This window comes from Berghia stephanieae, chromosome 5, assembly GCF_034508935.2.
Source record: "Berghia stephanieae isolate SIO BIC M18660-M18661 chromosome 5, UCSD_Bste_1.3, whole genome shotgun sequence".
NCBI lineage: Eukaryota > Metazoa > Mollusca > Gastropoda > Nudibranchia > Aeolidiidae > Berghia > Berghia stephanieae.
This window is the reverse complement of record NC_088364.1, coordinates 35,882,933-35,905,432: the sequence shown is the minus strand read 5'-3', so window position 1 is coordinate 35,905,432 and position 22,500 is coordinate 35,882,933. Positions and strand designations below refer to the sequence as shown.

Genomic DNA, 22,500 nt, shown 5'->3' with positions numbered 1-22,500 from the left:
CAGACAAATGACAAAGAAATATACAAGAGAAAAACGCTCTGTGTTTGGTATTTTGTTATTTCTTTTTTAAGCTATTATGTCCATTTTTGTTTATTACTTTTCACAGTTAACAGTTAGCCTCCAGCAGCTTAGTATCGCTTTTGACTTACTGAATTACTGGCTTATTGCCGTCCGCCCCCAATCAACCGATTGGAACGCCTCGGCAGGTTCTCAAATTCTAGTGACGAACAACACCCCATTGGTCTCGATCCTCTGCAAGGGACTCTAGGTCTGCACGATATTTTCCTAACCTTAATAGGCTTCAACAGCCGTGACGTCACTTCCCTCTTAATGATGCATAGTAACTTAGTAACTGGTTCTAAACTATTGGAACAATGGCGGACGCCCTTATGAAATACTTCTTCGACGACCATAAAAGTGTAACCAGGCGAGAACTGCATTATATTATCTGATCATGTTTTGACTTTTATACATTCTGATCACATGACATGTGAAAAAGTTCTGGCCAGCATGAAGAATAAAAAAGTGCCGATGTTCTTTGTTTAGACCCAAGCTGCTCGTTGCTGGGCGGACGTGACGTCAGACTATTTAATCCTGCCTGATTGTGTAAAGTTTGCTTTTTAAAGACTTTATTTGCTGAAATATTGTCTCCTCTAAACATGTGTCCGAATGGTCTCCATCTTGTTTCTAAAATTTAGGGTCGAAAGTGGGTTTATTTCTTCTTCTTGTTTTTCAAAAACAAAGTGATTCGTTTGTAATCTTTGAAGGTTAGAGGATGTTAAATAAAGATTTGAAAAAGTGGGTATGAAATAGTGCCAGACAAGGCAAGAAAAAAAAACAACAACATTGCTTTATCTGACACTCTTTCATACACACTTTTCAGATCTGTTCTCACACCAGTGTCTTGTCCTTAATGTCTCAATGTTAACCCTCTCCTTACCAGCCATTTTCAGAATTTTCCCCAAAACTTCACACCAACCCAAACACAAAAACAGATATTTCTTACTCAAATAGAAAAGCAACAAGCACATTCTATACGTAATATTGTTCCGTCAATATGAGCTCTATTACAGAATTTCAAGTCTTTATAGCTATAGCAAAAAGAAATGAAATCTGGATGAGAAAAGGGAGGATTGCATCGTAAAAAATGTGACGATTTTCCAATAGCTAGGTGGTAAGGAGAGGGTTAAGCACGATTCTTTGCTGTTTTCTCTGGAATATATAAAGTTTTATCTTCTTTGTTTCGTGTAAGTGCCCAAGTTCCACAGTTGTAAAAGAGGACAGATAAGACAAGAGACTTGTAGAGCTTGATTTTTGTTGCTATGTTGTTCGTGTCCCGCTTTAAAAATACCTTACTCTTGAAAAAACAAAACATGTATTTAAAAATTTGGCCAGAAAACCTCCAAATATCGATCGATTTAAATGACCCTCATCTTGGAAAAGAAAAACCTTTTCAAATCTGGGACTTGAGACGACTTATCAAGTATTCATAAACAATCTTTGACCAATTGTCCTTGATCCGAATCCATTTCTTTTTCCACTCATCCTATTCCTACTCTTCTTAATATTCTTCCTCTGTACCATCGTTATCATCATCATCATCATCATCATCATCATCATCATCATCATCATCATCATCATCATCATCATCATCATCATCATCATCATCGTGTCGTCGTCGTCGTCTCGTCATCACCACCATCATCATCATCGTCGTCGTCATCGTCATCACAAGCATCATTAACATCATCATAATTATCATCATCTAATAGATTTAGATTGTGTTTTATTAGAATGACTCGTGGCTGATTGACAAAGATTTCAAAGGTTTACTTAAGTTCTAGATTCTTAATACAACTTCTTACAACAGCCTCAATTGTCACAAAGACTTGGACATATCAATGATAACTAAAATTTTAATTTTCTATAGATTTTAAAATTACGAACCTTTGCTGTAACAATGCTCAATAAACGCCAACTTTGTTGAAATAGTGATGGTTGTTATTTGTATGAACTGTGAAATAAACAAAATATCCAAATCATAAACAAACACATATTTTAAACTGAAAATGTTATAAAGGAACCAAAAAACAAAAAAAAACAAAAAAATAACCCTCCGCCCCCCCCCCCCCCCCCCCCCCCCCCAAAAAAAAAAAAAACCCCGAAAAAACAACAACAAAAGTTTATAACTTTGACAACGGCCCCTGCTTGATATTCATCGTTTAACCATTCGATTGTACAATATGAAGGCTCATTTCAAGAATTGGCGGACTCCAAAAATTGTGTACATAACGATTTATACGTGTCGCGTTATAACGACTCTCCCCCCCCCCCCCCCCCCCCCCTCCCAAAAAAAATAATAATCGTGGGCTCAATCAATTCTGTTATATCAAAATTCGGCTGAACGCATAGTATGTATATTCTCTACAATATTTTATTGGAAATTTCTTTTTATTCAATAGAAGATTGGTATTATATTGGAAATACTCGTTGACTAGCTGGCTATCTTTCAGCAAACGACTCATTAATAATATTTTTATTAATAATGGTTAATGTAAGGTCATGGTAAAAATGTGCTTATTCCTTTAACACTGGAAAAATACGAGTAGGTTTTAACTAAATGGGGTGGGTGACAGTATAGGCATAGAATAAACGATCTTTTCCAAGAATAGTTGACTTTAATGGACTAGCAAGGAAAGGTTACGAAGATCAAACAAACGGTAAGAGGGAAAACGTGTGTGTGTGTGTATGTGTGTGTATGTGTGTGTGTGTGTGTGTGTGTGTTTGTTTTTCCTTGTCAGGCGGGATTGAATTCTACTTCAACCTGACATGATAATATACCGTTTTCACTAAGACAGCAGTAACAGCAATGTGGCCAGGGGTTCAATGAACCTCAAGTTGGATCTCTGTGACTACTCTCTTTGTCAAAATGATAAATAAATCTATGACTATAACGATCCATCGGTTCATCCAAATAGGTTAGTCGTTATTAGTCAAGTGCATTACTTCATTTCTGGGGAGATATATTAGGTGCACGTATTTCGTGTTGGAGATTGGCATTGATTTCAGCTGGTGTCCAAAAAAATATCATTATTAATAGAACACATTAATACATTTAATGAAATGCATGGGAAATTGATAAAAATTGAGAAAATGCTTTACGGGTCTGATTTATTCAGGAATTTTTCAAACTAAAACTTTAACTTCCAACACCAGCGAACAGAACGTTGAATTGTTTAATCTTATCCCTATTCATATCAGTTTCCCTTACTTCTTAATCTGCTTCTACTCTTCCTCTCTTTCTCCAAATTTCTTTCTCTCCCTCTTTAATCGCTTTCATTGTGGCCTCTCTCTCTCTCTCTCTCTCTCTCTCTCTCTCTCTCTCTCTCTCTCTCTCTCTCTCTCTCTCTCTCTCTCTCTCCGCCTATTCATCTCAAACATGAAAACCTTCGACAAAAGAGAACTAGATAAAAATCTCAACACCGAGGCTCATCCTGCCTAAGGCAGGGACACCATTTCCATTGTGTTATCTGCTTTCAACATCGCAAGCTGGCTAGGAAGTGGGACATAAACTCCCTCTAAAGAAATAACATAATTGTCTGTAAAGTCATATTTCTTTGCTGTTGTTTTAAAACAAAAATAAAAGACATCCATGTTTTCGTATGTTCATAAATATACATAATATTGCAATATGTAAATCATATTTTGTCTTTGCAATAAAATACATGTAATTATAAATGCGTAGTACGGTAGTTTGTAAGGGTGGAGGAATATAATATATTATATTATATATATATATATATATATATATATATATATATATATATAATATAAATTGTCACTCACATTATATGGCCAAGACGTTCGTTTCTGTGGCTTTCGTCCACATCCTATAATGTGAGTGACAATTTATATTTTATATTAGCTCTAACCATCATTATCGAGCACTTTCGTACCTAGGAGTACCCACCAACACTCATAAATATATATATATATATATATATATATATATATATATATATATATATATATATATATATATGGAGAAGTGCCAGATGAAAATAGAGAATAAAAATACCACGATGTCAGAGCCAAACTTGTTCCTTCATATTTAAATATTGTATGTATATCGTTTACGTTTCAATTAACCGAACATTCCATTTTAACGAATTCCTTCAAAATGGATATGCGGAAAATTCATAATTAATTTTGATAATGTAAATCTTCTATGAGTTCCGATCCTTACCTATTATTGATTTTAATATAGCTGTGATAAGCGAAATCATTTCCTGTTGTTTTTAAATTTACGAAAAAATACTTTTTAATTAAGACAAATCGATTCAGAGGTACATACAAATATTTGCAACTGTGCATTGAAGGACAGCTGGGAAAAAAAAAGGGGGGGGGGGGGGGAACAAGCGCCAATTATTAAAAATCTGACTATGGTTAATTAATCAATTAGAGAAATGTATGGTGGCGATTTAGCATGGTGGATAATTTGTGAATACATTTTGGTAGTGACAGTGATGGTGGTGGTGGTGATGATGACGTCAGTGACTATAACGAGGACGACGATGATGCTGATGACGACGACGACGACGACGACGATGATGATGATGATGATCATGAATGAATGAATGAATGAATGAAATAATCAATAACCAATGAATGAAAAGTGTATTTTTTTCTTTTTTATAGAAGAGTAGTTGTGGTAAGTTGTAGTAATCAGGGCATGGTAACCGAATATATAAACACAACAGTAATTTAAGAAATCACACGCAAACGTTTTCAATACGGTTTTATTGAAAAAATCACTTAACCGGAGCATAGATTTAAGAATATTTTTCAACCAGAAATTATTTACAACCCAACGAGCACTGTGTTTATTACAAAAGTGAACAATTTAAATGATAGTCCTTAAAATCCTTTTCCTCTTATTTCCCTGACCCGACCGGAATATGATATTTGCAGGTCAGCCCATAACAATTTGGATCATCAGACCTGCAAATTAGTATACATCGCCGTTGCAACGGAAATACTCTCAAACCAAAAGCCAATTGTTGTCCATTATAACAAACCCCAAATTGTGTTCTGACGTCCTTTAGATCCTTTATGTGGACCAACTCTAGATGCATGGTTTATTATTTCATCTTATTGCAGCGTCCAATCTATTCTTTAAAAAAAAATAGGTATGAGGGTTGAGATAGATTTGTACAGCCATGTTAAACTTTTGCCAAAGAGCAAAGGAATACTGGCAAATCTAAAAATTACAAAACTATTTTTACGGAGTCTATGCGGGTCTCCACTACCTAGCAGAAGAGAAAAAATGTTCTGTGCACAATCTAGTAATCTAAAGCTGTAATGTTGAATTTGGAAAATTAATGCGTATATGGTCCACTATGACAATACCCAGAATATTGTGATAAAACCTTTGATAGTGATATTTGCACACACACACACACACACACAAACACACACACACACACACACACATAATTTCCAACTTACCGTATATTTCGAAATTACTGGAAAAGTTGCTCTCCAACAATTAACTGAACACCTAGCAAGTCACGGACTGCAATAGCCTCTTCAATCGGAGTATAGAAAATTACACAGCACCGAAACAGCCCTCTTGCGGGTTGATGCTGATTTATCAAAAGTCATCGATAACGGAGGCACAACCATGTTAAATTTGCTCAATCTGTTAACCGCATTTGACACCATAGACCACGAAATCCTCCTCATGCGACTACAAAACAATTTTGGTATCCAAGGAACAGCACTCAACTGATTCAGAACTTATCTTACGGGACGACACCAACAAATTCTGATTGGAAACTCATACTCCGACAGGGCTCCGTTCTTGGACCAGTACTTTTTGTGCTTTATACATCACCACTTGGAGATATAATTCGTTCATATGCTCTAGTACACCATTGTTATGCAGACGACACCCAGAACTACGACGCCAACCATCAATCAACATTGAACAGGAAAATTGATTGCTATGAAAATTGCATTGTGAAGTGGGCGAATGGATGGAGAAGAATAAATTATAATTGAATGCGGATAAAACTGAGGAGTTAATAATTGAGAGCCAGAATAAGGTTAATATAATTAATCAAACTTTTATAAAAGTTCGAAATAAAATTGCCTTTTGTCAAGAAAGTTAGGAATCTTGGGCTCATGTTTGATTCCAATCTTTCAATAAATACACAACTATGTCAATTAAAGAAGAAATTATTTGTAGATATGAAAAAGATAAGTTTTGTACAATATTTTATAACAAAAGATGCCTGTCAAAAATCAATTTCTGCCTTAGTTTTTTTTTTCAAAATTAGATTATTGTAACTCTTTATTTTCTGGTACATCAAGTACAAATTTTCGTTCTTTTCAAGCAATTCAAAACAAAGCAGCACTCTTGGTAATGAAAAAGAAGCGCCAAGATGAAGCAGCACCTCTCATGGTGGACTTACTCTGGCTGCCTGTGAGAGAACGTGCAGAATATAAAATAGCAATATTAATTTTTTAATGTCTAGATAACAGCGCCCCTTCTCATCTGACAAAGCTCATTGGGATATATGAACCGCAAAGATGTCTTCGATCCTCTTCGATTCAAAAACTCTAAAGATACCTAAAATTAGACCTTTAAAAAAAGGGAGAAACGCTTTGCTTGGTCCGGCCCTAGAATTTGGAATACATTGTTTTTAGAAATAAGAGAATCAACAGCCTTAGAAACATGCAAAAAGAAACTGGTTCGGTCAGTCTGGACAGTCATTATTTAGGAAAATTGCTAAACTAAGCGAACTACAAAGGCATGTTATTGATTGTAAAAGTTTTAAAGAAAAAGATTCACTTTATTGTTCTACCCGCTTGATCAATCCTAACAACACGCAAAACTATGTGTAATCTTAAATGTTTTCATTCCGATTGAGAGAATTTAGTGAGAACTAATCGCCAAACTGACGGTCAAAAAACAATAACAATGAGCAGCAAGACTTGGACTTCATTAATCTTTATGTTTGTAAACAACCTGCTCTGTTTGTCCGAGCGGGTTTGATGGTATGGTGTGTCACAAATCCAGTGTTTTGATTGGTCAAAAATCTACTGGTTAATTAGATCGAGCCCTCGACGATGACACGTACATACTTGCGCTTGGTGCAGATGAGGAAATATTCATAACATTATAGATGACCATAGCGATGATAGCAAAAATTGTTTAGGTGCAATGGTTCTACGGACGTTTCATCTCCACCAGACCACAACAACGTACCGCCCATGGGCAGAATACAAACACAAGTGATGTGTTGCAAACAACGATATCAATGTATTGATTCGACCGAGTGATATTGGAAACCGAGGAGTAATTAAGTAAGGGGTAGTAGTACCGGTGGCATTAACGCAATCATAATCAATGAATGTATTCAATCTGATCCATAGCCGTAGATGTGGTTCTAAGGTCAAAAATGTGTCCTCTTTTTTTCTATCTTTCGTTCTTTCTTTGAGCCAGTTGAAAACAAACTATCCAAGCGACATCAATACAACATACCAAAAAAAAAAAAAATACATTCATTAATTGCAGATTAATCGTTTAAGGCTTTCATGCCATCTGATGTTACAATCCAATTAGACATCAGAGAAGTTAACAATGTCTTTCTCAAAAGACAAGGCTTTTTGTTCATGAAAGTCAAAAGACAAGGCTTTCTGTTCATAGGTATATATCGTGTTTATTGTTGATTTTTCTTTTTTAACTTTGTTACCAAGAAGGGGAGGGGGGGGGGGGGATTGGCTGAGTGGTTTGGCGACATTGTGACCTGGGAGGTTGAGGTCGAGTTCTACGTCGGCATTCTCGTTTTTATGCTCAAGCAAGATATTTCACAAGGGCGATTCCTGTTGACATCAGATGTCACCTACCCCCTACCCACCCCCACCCCCTCCTTATAAACTACGATATTCCAGCGTGTATAGTTGTTACAACCACAACAATAAAAACTACAACTACGACTACAACTACGACCACAACTACGACCACAACGGCTACTACTACTACTACTACTACTACTACTACTACTACTACTACTACTAACTAACTAACTAACTACTACTACTAACTACTACTAACTAACTACTACTACTACTACTACTACTATTTACTACACTACTACTACTACTACTACTACTACTACTACTACTACTACTACTACTACTACTACTACTACTACTACTACTACTACTACTACCACCACTATTACTACTGCTACTTACAGACAAAAATAGGTGAATGGGAGGGCGTGAGAAAATGACATATTGAATCATCTAAATCTCATCAGCACTTTACATAGGAAAAAATTGGATATAGGCAATGACAGAAATTGTGTGGTACAAAATGCAGGCCTTACATTATGTGATGTGCCTTGTATGAAACGGAAATTTGTTTTCACGTGGCCTGCTCGTGAAATCAATAAAGCCTTGTTAAGGGCCTTGGACCTGGTGAATTAATGGAAAACTCTATATATACGAATGTTCACAAAGATTTATTCATGTTTATTTACTTTGATTAAACAAAGACGAACAAATCACACACCACGACTTTGTCATCAAACTTTTACGTGATGAAGTATGACCCCATTAAAAGAACCCAATTTATAGTGACTTGCCAATCCATGTCTGATCTCTTTGTCTCCATTTTCTCCTATTGTCTCCTCTTGGGTATTTCGTTTGATTAGGAAACATAATTTCATCTCGAGGGATCCAATAAAACTAATGAATGTGTACCGGAACAGGCCTTATCAAATAAACGCAGAAAAGAAAATAGAACATAAAATGTGTAATGTAATGTTTCTTATGGAAAAATTTCATTAGGCCCCCGGTCTAACGAAGATATTAGAAATGTACCATTTCCTTTTCCGCTATTGAACTTGTACAGACTTTTCAACATCAATTCATTCGGAGATGAACTTTTAGTTAACGAAGACAAGGAACCGTATTATAATTGTGAAATATAAATCATTAAAATTCCGTTTCTCGTTCTTAATTGTGTGCTTCCAGAGGTGTGCGTGTGTGTGTGTGGGGGGGGGGGGGTCTTTAATATGTTGAAATTTATCAATATATAATCCATCCGCAGGGTTCAAACTCACGATAATTGGATCCATCTGCGAAGAATCTCTTTACTGCCTCAACACCCGCTCGTAAACAAAGATTGATAGAGAGAGAGGGGGAGGGGGAGGTAGAGAATGAGAGAGAGAGAGAGAGAGAGAGAGAGAGAGAGAGGGCGAGAGGGAGGGGGAGGTAGAGAATGAGAGAGAGAGAGAGAGAGAGAGAGAGAGACAGAGAGAGAGAGAGAGAGAGAGAGAGAGGGCGAGAGGGAGGGGAGAGAATATATATATATATATATATATATATATATATATATATATATATATATATATATATATAATGTAAATTTCACTCACATTTTTTGCCGAGACGACTCGTTTCTGTGTTTTTTACACTTCTTCAGTCGGCATATCCATTTTGTAATTACAAAATGGATTATGCCGACTGAAAAAGTGTAAAAAACACAGAAACGAGTCGTCTCGGCAAAAAAATGTGAGTGAAAATTTACATTATATATTAGCTCTAACCACCATTATCGAGCACTTTCGTACCTACAAGTACCACCAACACTCTATATATATATATATATTATATATATATATATATATATATATAGAGAGAGAGAGAGAGAGAGAGAGAGAGAGAGAGAAGAGAGAGAAAGAGAGAGAGAGAGAGAGAGAGAGAGAGATACAGACACAGAGAATGAGTGAGAGACAGATAGCTAGAGAGAGAAATTATTTCTATTATAGATAGATAGACAGACCGATTGATACACACACACACACACACACACACACATATATATATATATATATATATATAATATATATATAGAGAGAGAGAGAGAGAGAGAGAGAGAGAGAGTTAGAGAGAGATAAAGAGAGAGAGAGAGAGAGAGAGAGAGAGAGAGAGAGAGAGAGAGATACACACACATACACAGAGACTGAGCGAGAAGTAGATAGCTGGAGAGAGAGAAATTATTTTTTTTATAGATAGATAGATAGATAGACAGACAGACAGACAGACAGACAGACAGATTGATTGATTGATAGATAGATAGATAGATAGATAGATAAATAGAGATAGATAGATTGAGAGAGAGAGAGAGAGAGAGAGAGAGAGAGAGAGAGAGAGAGAGAGAGAGAGAGGGGGGGGGGGGGAGGGGATAAACGTGTTGCGTGCAATTCATGTTGGTGGAAATCAGTATAAGTAAGTATCATTATCATGATTCGATTTACCAGTTAACTGCCGTCCTTTGGAAAAACGCGTATCAAAAAATTTGACCAGAAAACTCGTCCTTCAAATATCGATCGATTTAAATGACACTCATCATGGCAAAAACTCTCAATAATGGGACTTCACGAAATCCCAGGTTTGAGAGTTTTTGCCAAGATGAGGGTAATTTAAAACGATGATATTTGAATGACAAGTTTTCTGGTCAAATTCTTTTCATACACGAGTTTTTTTCCAAATTATGGTAATTAATTGGTTAAACACGTCAGGGAAGCTTTGTGGATCTTTAGATTAATCACGCGATTGAATGAGTACATCTCATCAGTAGTTTATTGATACGGATGTTGGAAGCACGACATAAACAAAATGGAAATTTTAATTTTTAAAATATACGCAACAAGGAACGTTTCGGGCACAAGTCCAAGTTCAAGTCTATAACAAGTTGCAACAGACACTGCGTGCTCATCACAGCAAATTCTTCAGACAAATTTATCGCATCACATGACTCCCTGTTACTCCAGTCATTCATCCTTCTTGGCCTTCTTTTTCATGTGAAAACTGTGTTGAAATGAAATGGGGTATTCGATACCAATAATTTCTCTTTTAAGGCCCTTCTTCAGCCCCCGGATGGGAACAATATCAAACGTGTTACAACTTTTTTAAAAAGATGAGGATAATACTATGTAAAAGAATAACACTAACGTAGAATGACTTAACTCCATTTAAAGGAAATTTGGTAAAATTGAGAGATTCATATAATTTGTCATCGGAATGATCCTTGCATCTATACACGAGGTCGTTAAAATCAGTTACCGATACAAAGAAAATTAGAAATCTTAAAACCTTCATATTTGTCAATTTACACTTAGCGGTGTAAATAATTATTTTTTTCGTTTAGGTATAATATATTAAATAAACAAAAAGTTTCAACAGAGCCCTTCAAAACTTGTTATCTCAAGCAAGCATCACCACAATAAGTGATCTGAGCATACGGCATATCTGAAGGGAAACCTCATAACCTCAGTAGTCCAAAGGCTTGGGGTTTTTTTTGGGGGTTCTTTTTTTTTTTTTTGTTATTTTTTGTTGTTTTTGTTGTTTTTAATCATACAGTTTTCTCATTGGATGAGAATTGTGTACTAGCCAGATGGTAGCCAGCAATTGTAAATATCTTGCAATTATGCTATTAACGTCCATATCTGTGACATTACCTATCACGTCCATATCTGTGACAATTACCCTATCACGTCCATATCTGTGACAATTACCCTATCACGTCCATATCTGTGACAATTACCTTATCACGTCCATTTTAATTCTTATACGTCATATTTACAACCTTATCACGTCCATATCTGTGACAATTATCTTATTACGTCCATATCTGTGACAATTACCTTATCACGTCCATATCTGTGACAATTATCTTATTACGTCCATATCTGTGACAATTACCCTATCAGTCCATATCTGGAAATTATGCTTATGGTCATATCTTGACAATTGACTTATAACGTCAAATTTCTTGACTATTATCTTATTTTCTTCTGTGACATACCTGTATACGGTCAATCTATGACAATTGTCTTATTACGTCCATATCTATGACGATTACCCTATCACGTCCATATCTGTGACAATTATCTTATCACGTCCATATCTGTGACAATTACCTTATCACGTCCATATCTGTGACAATTACCTTATCACGTCCATATCTGTGACAATTACTCTATCACGTCCATATCTGTGACAATTACCTTATTACGTCCATATCTGTGACAATTACCTTATCACGTCCATATCTGTGACAATTACCTTATCACGTCCATATCTGTGACAATTACTCTATCACGTCCATATCTGTGACAATTACCTTATTACGTCCATATCTGTGACAATTACCTTCTCAAAACTGAATCATGGCGGGGTTAGCATGATGCTTACACATTGATTTTAAGCTAAATTTCATTTGACTATAATCTCTATTTTCTTCGTCTTGTGGCCACAGTTACGGTCAATGGCTTCAGCCAGCTTATAATTTTCTGACAACCGCTTTCCTTGTTCAACTGTGACCCGAGTTACTGGTGTCAAACTTTTGAAGATTGAGTTGAGAATCGAGCCTGGTCTCTGATGCGTGAGAATAATGGGCGATAAAGAACTCCTAATTGTACGTACCTATTTAAAGAGTTAAACTACAAGATGCACAAGGCTCATTATCGTATCGCATTTAATCTTATCGTTTAAGATCTAATAGGCTTTAACAGCATCCATGCAAAGATACCATTTTTCAAAGTTATACAAACAACATTCAATTGTAAATTGACAATTTTGAGTATAAAATCACTGCTTTAAATTATTAAATATCTAAAACACGAATACGTGTTCTATTGATGCTGTGCCCTTAGGAAATTTACCCACAACATTCCGCCAGCCGGATATAACGTACCAACACACAAATCTGTGTGTAGCCATGGCCGTTTTTTGGTAATTTAGGGAGAACTACTAATTAAAAATGGCAGGCTAAAAACAATAACAAAGGGCTGAGTGACGTCAATTTCGTTCTGCCTTTAGTCTGATTAATACAATTAATTAAAATAGCTGGTTAAAAACAATAACAAAGAGCGACGTAAATTTCATTCTATCTATCGATTCCCTTAATCTAAATAAATTCCATCGCCTCATAACGGTATTGTGTCGGGATAAACTTAGATGCCAAAACGATTTTTAAAGTTGAAACGACAGGAAATGTGAAATGTTAGTTTTTGGCAGTTTAAGAAAGTATGACATTCATTCTCCTCAAGAAAACTATTATCTTGAACTGTGTCATATTTTTGAGAACAAGTTCAATTTTTAGCACGGTAACCACCCAGACATAAAACCGTTTTGAGGCAGCAGATCACAAATGTTGAATATTGGAATTCTAACCATAAAAAAATATTAGACTTGTGCCAACACTTTTTTTTTTTTTTTTGTATTTTTGCAAAGAAGAAAGACTATTGATGCAATGCGTTTCACTAAAAAAAAAAAATCACAACATCCGTCAGTCGGATATAACGCACCAACACAAAAACGTTTATGGTCTCAGTGATAGAATTTAGTGAGAATTAATCATGAAAATGCTAATCTATAAACATTAACTAAGAGCTGTGTAATAGTGACATCAATTTCGTTCCATCTATAAATTCTCAACGGGGTGGAAAATAAAACAGCATAATACATCTGGGTGAAAACTAAGCTGCTAGAAGCTGTGAGCTGTAAAAAGTAAAATAATGAATATAAGCAGTTTCAAAATAGAACAAAATATCAAACACGAAAGGTTCAGGGCTCAAAATCCTTCATCAGCCAACAATAAAAACAGTTAAAACGTGAAGACAAACGTGAGAAAAATTCTTGGTACGTCTATCCGGTAAATACTAAGTTTACCCCTTGTAAAGAAAATAAACAATTGATGCATTGTCATAGCAATAAATGCCTGTTTTAAAAGGGATTTATGATTTCAATCATGCGCGGAATAAAGTCACTCTATCTTTCAGTAATATAAACTTATAATCTTATCAAAAGATGCCTTTCTATTTAAAAAAAAAGTCGTATTAAAAAGTTGTGCCCCTATTACTATTAGTAATTGCGCCAAGTAACGATTACGATTAAATGATCGTAAAATATATGAAAAGGCATAACGTATGACACCGAATAAAAATCGAAGTTTCGACTTGGAGCCTTCAGACCCGAAATCAACGATTTTTTGACTACGAGGAGCCACACACTAAGTAATGAAATCACACCAAATTACTTGCAACGCCTGGCGTGGCGGAGAATCACGTTGAGTGATAAATTAATAGCACATTACCTCAACCTCTGTGGTAGAAATTCATGGGAAATAACGAATATCGGAGAAATAAAACACGTAAAAGGTTTTAAAGGCTTTCTACTTTAACGACCATTTCAACAGAATTGATGTTTTTCAACGACAACTTCACTGTGTGGATTTGCGGTCTAGTGGTATAACACCCGACTTGTGAGCTGTAAGGTCCGAGGTCGATTCCGGCTTTGGGTGGCGCATACTTAAGTACTTGAAGAGAGCTCTTTACTTACATTATTCGCCATACTCAGGTGTAAAACCTAGACGCTAACAGACTTGTCTCTATCGTTGTAGTGCTTTTATCCTGAATGCTATTTTTTCCCGTTGGCTTGGGGCCTCTTGTAAAGCGCTTTGTACACATTTAGCGAATATTGCGAAATGCAAAAGCTCACTTTTTTCTTATAGTCCGCTGCGCTGCAATTAAGTTTATATGTGACCCGCCTCCTAAAAGTAGTAGTCATTCAAAGCACATGAAGCGAGGAGTTTATCTCGGTTTGTATAGCGTGGAGCGGACGATAATTGCTTGCTACCCTTGTATATGACGCTAGTCGATCGCAAAGTACTTTTCACTGCTGGATGGAAAGTCAGGGTGGTTAAAAATAACCTCGACTTCACCCAGAATCGATCTCGACACCTCCCCCCCCCCCCCCCCCCCCCCACACCCTTGCTTCCTAAGCAGACGCTGAAAAGAGAAATTTAAGGTAAGATGATCCGAAACAGGAAAGTTTAGCTTTTTGTAGTTTCTGAAACTATATTCATCCTCTCTAGTAAAGTATGTAATAAATTCAAACTGGATCATATTTTTATTATTTTAACTCAATTTCCAGATTATTTAATTTGTTTTTCTTCTTCATCATTAAAAAAAAAACCACTTTAGGCCTCTTTCATAAAGAATTTTTTTAAAAATCAAAAATTTTAACACGAAACAATGACATTATAATTTGCTAAACGAAACTTGGCTTGGATGTTTCTTGATCTTTAAAGTGTGAGACGTGAACAAATGAGTTTTGAAAGCAGATGGTATATCTAGCCTTCTTCTTGTTATCTTTCAACTACTCGTACAACAAAGTCAGAGAAAGAGAGTCAGACGGGCAAAGGATATTAGTATGTATTGGAATGAACTTAATAAATGACGAGGCTCGACGTAATGGCATTGCGAATATTCCTTATCACCACAGGAATGATGGATGGCACACTTGTGAATAAATGACCCTAGAATTATAACGTATGGTCTGTAGATAAGACAGCACCTGTCTGGCCTGGACATTGACCTTTTGCAGGCTAGGTTTGTTTATATTAAGACACGAAGTGAGTAGAAAAGTGCCAGAAGACAACAGAGAATAAAAATATTTTTTTTCGCGGCGGTGGTGGGGTTTGAACCTGCGACCTTATTGGTACGACAACTCCGCCTGGCAGGTGAGAGCGTGGCTCTACCGTGTGAGCTATCCACGAACACAAAAATATTCGTTTCAAACCCAAAGTCATTTCTAGATCCCTCTCTCACCACTTCTTGAGATCGCCGATTCGTTCACCACCATCGCGAAGTAATCTTGACCAGCAGTTAAGCTTAATAGCCAACATTCCCATCACAAACACACAACATAGAAACGATTGAGACATTGAGTATGCTCCGGTGTATGGGGTGAATTTTTAATTCAGAAAAGCGAGTGGAGCAGGCACTTATGTTGGCAACAACAAGACACGAAGTGAGTAGAAAAGTGCCAGAAGACAACAGAGAATAAAAATATTTTTTTTCGCGGCGGTGGTGGGGTTTGAACCTGCGACCTTATTGGTACGACAACTCCGCCTGGCAGGTGAGAGCGTGGCTCTACCGTGTGAGCTATCCACGAACACAAAAATATTCGTTTCAAACCCAAAGTCATTTCTAGATCCCTCTCTCACCCACTTCTTGAGATCGCCGATTCGTTCACCACCATCGCGAAGTAATCTTGACCAGCAGTTAAGCTTAATAGCCAACATTCCCATCACAAACACACAACATAGAAACGATTGAGACATTGAGTATGCTCCGGTGTATGGGGTGAATTTTTAATTCAGAAAAGCGAGTGGAGCAGGCACTTATGTTGGCAACAACAAGACACGAAGTGAGTAGAAAAGTGCCAGAAGACAACAGAGAATAAAAATATTTTTTTTAATATATTTTGTTTGTTTATATTCTAACTCGCCCGACGACATAGTATTTACCGTTTTTGCCTCCAGAGAGACCAGTAACAACATCGCGCGCTACTTGTATTATATTGAATCCCGAGTCGCAATGCTGGTACTGCTCTCTTGGTGAACACGACGAGGTCAGTAAAAAAAAAAATAATAAGATAAACTGTGATGAACTGAAAGAATGTCAATCTCCTCGCTAGGTTGAATAAAAATCTTGAGGCCCCTCAGAGCTTTAAGAAATATAAATCTGGAATTTATCCCAGTTTCTGCAGCGTTATATTATGAAAGCTTTTGTGTAGGAAAGAGTCTATCGCGATATACTTTCCTCCAGACCTAAAATGCTTAGGTAATCATGGTGGCTCTTCTGAGCGGTCGGTCGAGAAAAACCTTGACAACATCCGGGACAGACACTGATTTCATTGTATATGAGGCGAGTGCTCTAACATCTGGACTATCTTGAGGTGGGCTCGATTGATGCGTCTGATATCTTATGTTTTCATCGGACAAAGACCGTTTATTTCAAATATGAAAAAAATGGACGGAGCAGCCATTTGCACCAAGGGTCATGTCAGGGCGGAGTTAACTCCCTTTTCAACACCAGAACATGTATCTAAAAGGCCGCACTTCTTTTTTACTTTTTTTTTCCAAGTCAACAAGAAAATTGGTTTTATGAGACATCAGAGACTATAAAAGCCTTTTCTCTTGATAAATGGTGTCTTTGTGCGGCTATGTGGTCTAGTGGTATGACACTCGCTTTCGGATCGGAAGGTCCTGGGTTCGAGCCTCGCGCTCGGCGAATAGTTGAGTCCTTGGAAAAGGCTCTTTTCTCACATTCTCTCACCGTACTCAGGTGTAAAATGAGTACCTGGCCGTTAACAGCGGTGTCTCTGTCCGAAAAATTGTAAGATCGCCTAACAGGCGGCATGTCCCGTCCTACATGTTAAATGTTGCTGTTGACCAGAGACCCCTTGTAAAGCGCTCTGAGCGCATTTAGTGGATATTGCGCTATATAAAGCTCTATTTAAAAAACCTTTCATTGATCCCATGATTATTCGAACATAAGACTAATGCTTTTAAACACAGGTTACTCATACCAGCCTAGAGATCTTAATTCAAAAGCCGCTGGGACCCATATTGCCAAAGACGTTTCCTCATCATCTCGTTTTACTAGACCTATTATCCTTTTTAGATGATTACTTGAGAACATCCATATTATTTCCAACAGCCTTTTGACACGTTCTCTTATCAGCAACGAGATTCGCTGTGTGTAAAGACAACTGACGAAAAAGATAAATGTTTACTTGAATAAGTAGAGAGAATGACCGACGGTATTGGGGCCAAATATTTGCTGCGGTGAGTAAAATAGTTGACGGTGATGCCGGAACGATAGAACAAGTCTTCTGGAAGTGGAATGATTTATGACTCACTAAAAAATTAATGACCGTCGAATGAGTTATGGTCTTCCTAACAGAAAACCGACAGAATTAGCCAACTGAATACTATTATGTTCGTATTATTGTCGGTCGACTCACGGGAAAGAATTTGACAAGCCTGAGGTATAACAAAATACGTATACGGGCATTATTGTTTCGACAAATATTAACCATTACCCATACATTTTTTTAAATTGTTAAAATACTAATTTCTTGACTCACTGTCTCAAAGCGATATTATGTCGGGATGAACTAGTTTTCATCTTAGCCACAGCTGTGAAACTTGAAATCAATTTCTATTTATTGAGATGAAAGAAATCTCAAAGATGGTAGCTCCTTGCATTTTGATTCTAAATCCCTTTTTCTTTGTCGATTCATCCCGTTTTGAGACGATGGATCACATAATTCTTTACCCTCCCACCCAATTAAACATCAAAATTTATGCTATGCGCTTAGGTCATTTACTCACAACATTCCGCCCGCCTGATATAATGTACCAACACAAAAAACTTTGTGTAACCTTTGACGCTTACAGTCTGATAGAATTTAGTGAGAACTACTCATAAAAATGGCTGGCTAAAAACAATAACAAAGAGCTGAATGGCATCAATTTCGTTTAATCTATAAACAATTATAAAATACCAATGCCTTTATGATAATAGAAGTATAAAAACCATTGATGTATCATATACTAATCTAATTATTCGATACATTTCTCAACATTGCCCCCTATGACGACAAAAAGAAAATAAAAGAAATATTAATAACAATCCAACATCAAGTTTAACAACAATGAGATTTTAACTAGAAAAAAAACATTCTTTTAATAATACATTGCAGGTTGATGTCAAATGTTAACGCATTGATTACAATGTAACTCCGAGAATGAGTCATCAGATTTACCATTAAACTTAGATCATCATGAACAAGCTAACAACTTGGTAGGTAGTAGGTACGTACTAGGTACCACGTTAATCAACATACAGTGACGGGCTATTCGTCATGGGCTCCTTACCTGAACGGATCCTGGAAATGACTGAACGGTCTGATGAATAGGAGTCTAAAATGATGACATGCTGAGTACTAGTGCGGGGCGGTCCTTGGCAAGCTTAAGGACCACGGTCCTACGGTCCTTGGGAAATGAAGACCGCAAGGACCGGTCCTAGGACCGGTCCTTTTCGACATTGAACATTCCTGAGAGACTGTTGGAAATTCGAACCGGTTTGACCTTTGAGAGCGTGGGATCGTTCATTCTTGAACCGTTAAAGACCGCTACACGATGAAAACCGTGGCCTACAGGAGTAAAACACACGGAGTAGTCACACTCATTTCAAATTGTAACCTAATTAGAGAAGAGGGGTGATGCCTTCTTTATTTGCTCACCGTACTTCATTGTTACTTCGATAATTTAATAAAATTTGAAATTTATCCCCATTAACGGAGATAATGGCATCGCCCAAGGCGTTGATCGAGTTGTTCGTGGCGTTGATACACACACGCAACTCCTACCCCCCCCTCCCCCCCCCCCACACACACATTAGAGGGCAGCGAGCATTGAAGAGTAAGAGAGAGACGTGAAGTTATAATAAGAGGGGGTGGATGAGGTGATAAGAGGGGTCGATGGTGACTTTTCACCAGATCTAACAAACTCAGCTAACCGTTCATTGCTGAGTAGACAGGGATTCAGAAAAAAATCGACTGCACCCGGGATCGATCTCTGGCCCTTTGCGTATAAAGAGAGTGCTCTATCAACTGAGCTATCGGGGTCCCCAAATATTCTATTGGACTTTTTTAAAATTCAGACGTTATAACTGGGTTTTTTGGAAGGAAGAAACTAATGAAACTCATATTATTTGATTAGTAAAAACACCAAACGAAATTTTAATATTATTGTATTATTTTAAATGACAACACTGCGATAGAAAGGAGTGGTGACAAGAGATGGACAAAAGAAAACAAAAAATCGGATTTGCAACTTGCTAGGTTCGACACACACACACACACACACACACACACACACACAAACACACACATCTTTTGTAGTCACATACATTTCAAACAATAACCCATTAGAGAAGAGGGGTCATGCCTTCACCGTAGATCATTGTCATTGCGATCATTATGGTGTAGTAAATTTTGAAATTTACCCCGTATAATGGAATCGTCCAAGGCGTGCGCCTCCTGTTCCCCCCATCTCACACACGAAAGGGCGGTTTGCGGAGTGGAGGTTGGTGGTCGTCTGCCTGTATGGTCGTCTGTGTCGTTTAGTGTATGGCAAAGGGGGGTGGGTGCGATTAATTAAGTGGGATGGGTGGTGATTGGTGGAAGATAGGCAACCGAAGCAACGAATCGCTGGGGAAGTAGTAGGCTATGGCGCGAGACCGTAGGACCGTGGTCCTTGCAAGGACCGCCCCGCACTAGTTGAAAGGTGATAAGAAGTGAGGACCGGCGCCGGTCTTCCCCTCTGGGACCGGTCTTCGGTTCACAGCTAAAAGACCGTCGGACCGCGGTCCAGACCGGTCTTCAGCGCGGCACTACTGAGTACCTAACGAGTTTTTCGTTCCTTTGTCTTACTTGATCTAATCTTATTAAAGGCTTACTGTAAGACTAGTAAGTTTGTTGTCATTATACAATACCATATAAAAATGTCATGTAGCAATCATGATAATATATAACACCATTCACAGAAAGCCTTTTACATATCGTAAAATTGTGGAAAATTATGTATCTCCATTTTTTTCTTCTTAATGATGCCAATCAAATTAAAAAATAGTAAAGAGAGGTAAGTCCTGTCACAGCTATGAAATAAGTGTAACCTGTTTACCTCAGCCAATGAGGTCTGGAAAAAATAATTGTCACCACCCTTTTGAAAGGACGCTGAACGATCGCCTAATTCTATTTGCTTTCTCTCGCTATCAATCAAAATTGAGTGGCCAGCAGTGTCAGGAAAGACACCAGACTCTAAAACAAATCATACCCATTTACGCTTGGATGATTATTTGAAAAGGTGTGTACGACCAAAAAAAAAAAATCATTCCAAATGATCGGCCTACTTCGACAGGGGATCGAGCCCCACAACTACCTGACTGTAGGTCTGAGGTTCCACCGGCAACCGGGGCAGGCTGACTTTTTGTATACACGTGTTATTTATTTATCTTCATCCACTTTCTGCTCCCAAATGGTTTACTTTTATATTTATTTTTTGAATGAAGGGTTCTATTTATTTATTTATTTATTCATTTATTTATTTATTTATTTATTTATTTATTTAAAAGTAAAATCACCAACAATTGTAACGACTTAATCAGATAATGGCTAAGGTAATAATGATGACATAGCAAATACAAACTTCTCAGTGACCCTCAATAGAAAAAAAAGGCTTTTTAACTTTATAATTTTTTCCGATCCCATTTCGGTGGCGTGAAAACAATAATATTATGCTTACTACTCTTTGGATAGGACATTGCTCTAATTCAGCTATAAAATCAAGAATGGAAGTACAGCGTGACCAGGATAAAGACAATCAACTATGAAAAGATTTGAACCAGGTGCGTTTGCATGTAAGTTGAGCAATCAATAGGGAAGGAGATTAGCGGAAGAGTAGCGTCCCTTGATTGGACGTCACCCATAGTCTGTGACGTCACCGGTGGAAAAGTTATTAGAGAGAGAACGTCATGTTGGTTGTGCGCATGCGCACAATGTGTCTCTCGTACATATGCGCACAACCAACACGACGTTCTCTCTCTAATAACTTTTCCGCCGGTGACGTCACAGACCATGGGTGACGTCCAATCAAGGGACGCTACTCTTCCGCTAATCTCATTCCCTATAGGTTGAGTAAAGAACCGAAGCCGAAGGCTACTATCAAAGGGAGCGTAACGAGTTGATGGTTACAGAGATAATGATGACGAGCTGAGTGAGTGGTGAGCAAAGGTAAGGGCTCACGGATCTAATAATTATTCCTGGGGATTTTTCTTTCCTCTCTTTCATCAAGATTGTTCTATGCCGTCACTTTATTCACCCTTAACAGGCGGACTTCTAGCTCACTCTTCCATGATGAGTTTTAGATTCAGTTTATAACAGAAATGAATGGCGTGGGCGTTTCGAGTTTCCCATGTATCGACAGACAGGATAATCATTAGTGCAAAATATAAAACACAAGGTAGTGATGATTATTAAGATTAAGACATTTAGAATGATGATGGTGTAATGCCGATGATGATGGTTACGATTTTTTACCTAGTTTAAACAACGAAAAATAATTTTAAAATCTGACAGTCTACATACAACCAAGAGAGTAGCAGAAAGAGCTGTATAAAGAGTCAGAAACTTTACAAAGCTATTTCTACCATAATTATGGTGGGAGATCCTGCTTTTGAATTATTTGTGAAAAATGACCCAGAAAAGAATTGATGAGAATAATATACCTCGACAAGTTTTCAAAATAGCTTAATATTGATGTCTTTTGTGTTCTCTTTGCTTTAAAAGAATTGTATTTGTCCAAGCATTGTTCCAGCGCCTAACTGGCTACATCTCTCCTACGTTGTTCACTCATCAATTGATTTTTAGCGTCCAACTGGCTATATGTCTCCTACGTCGTTCCATTCTCAAGTGATTTCCTAGCGCCTAACTGGCTACATCTCTCCAACATTGTTCTATCATCACGTGATTTTCTAGCGCCTAACTGTCTACATCTACGTTGTT

General features: G+C 37.3%; 1 protein-coding gene across 7 annotated transcripts in view; it reads right to left on the bottom strand.

Moving 5' to 3' along the window:
* Positions 1 to 22,500, bottom strand: part of LOC144972828 (extracellular serine/threonine protein CG31145-like) — a 124,773-nt gene that overhangs the window by 43,844 nt on the left and 58,429 nt on the right. For 5 of the 7 annotated variants that reach the window (XM_078914511.1, XM_078914510.1, XM_078914508.1 and 2 more), the window contains one exon: positions 1,948 to 2,014. The exons of the other annotated variants lie outside the window; for them this stretch is intronic. The gene's annotated coding sequence lies outside the window, so the exon portion shown is untranslated. The remainder of the gene's footprint in view (positions 1 to 1,947; positions 2,015 to 22,500) is intronic. 7 annotated transcript variants of the gene reach the window in all.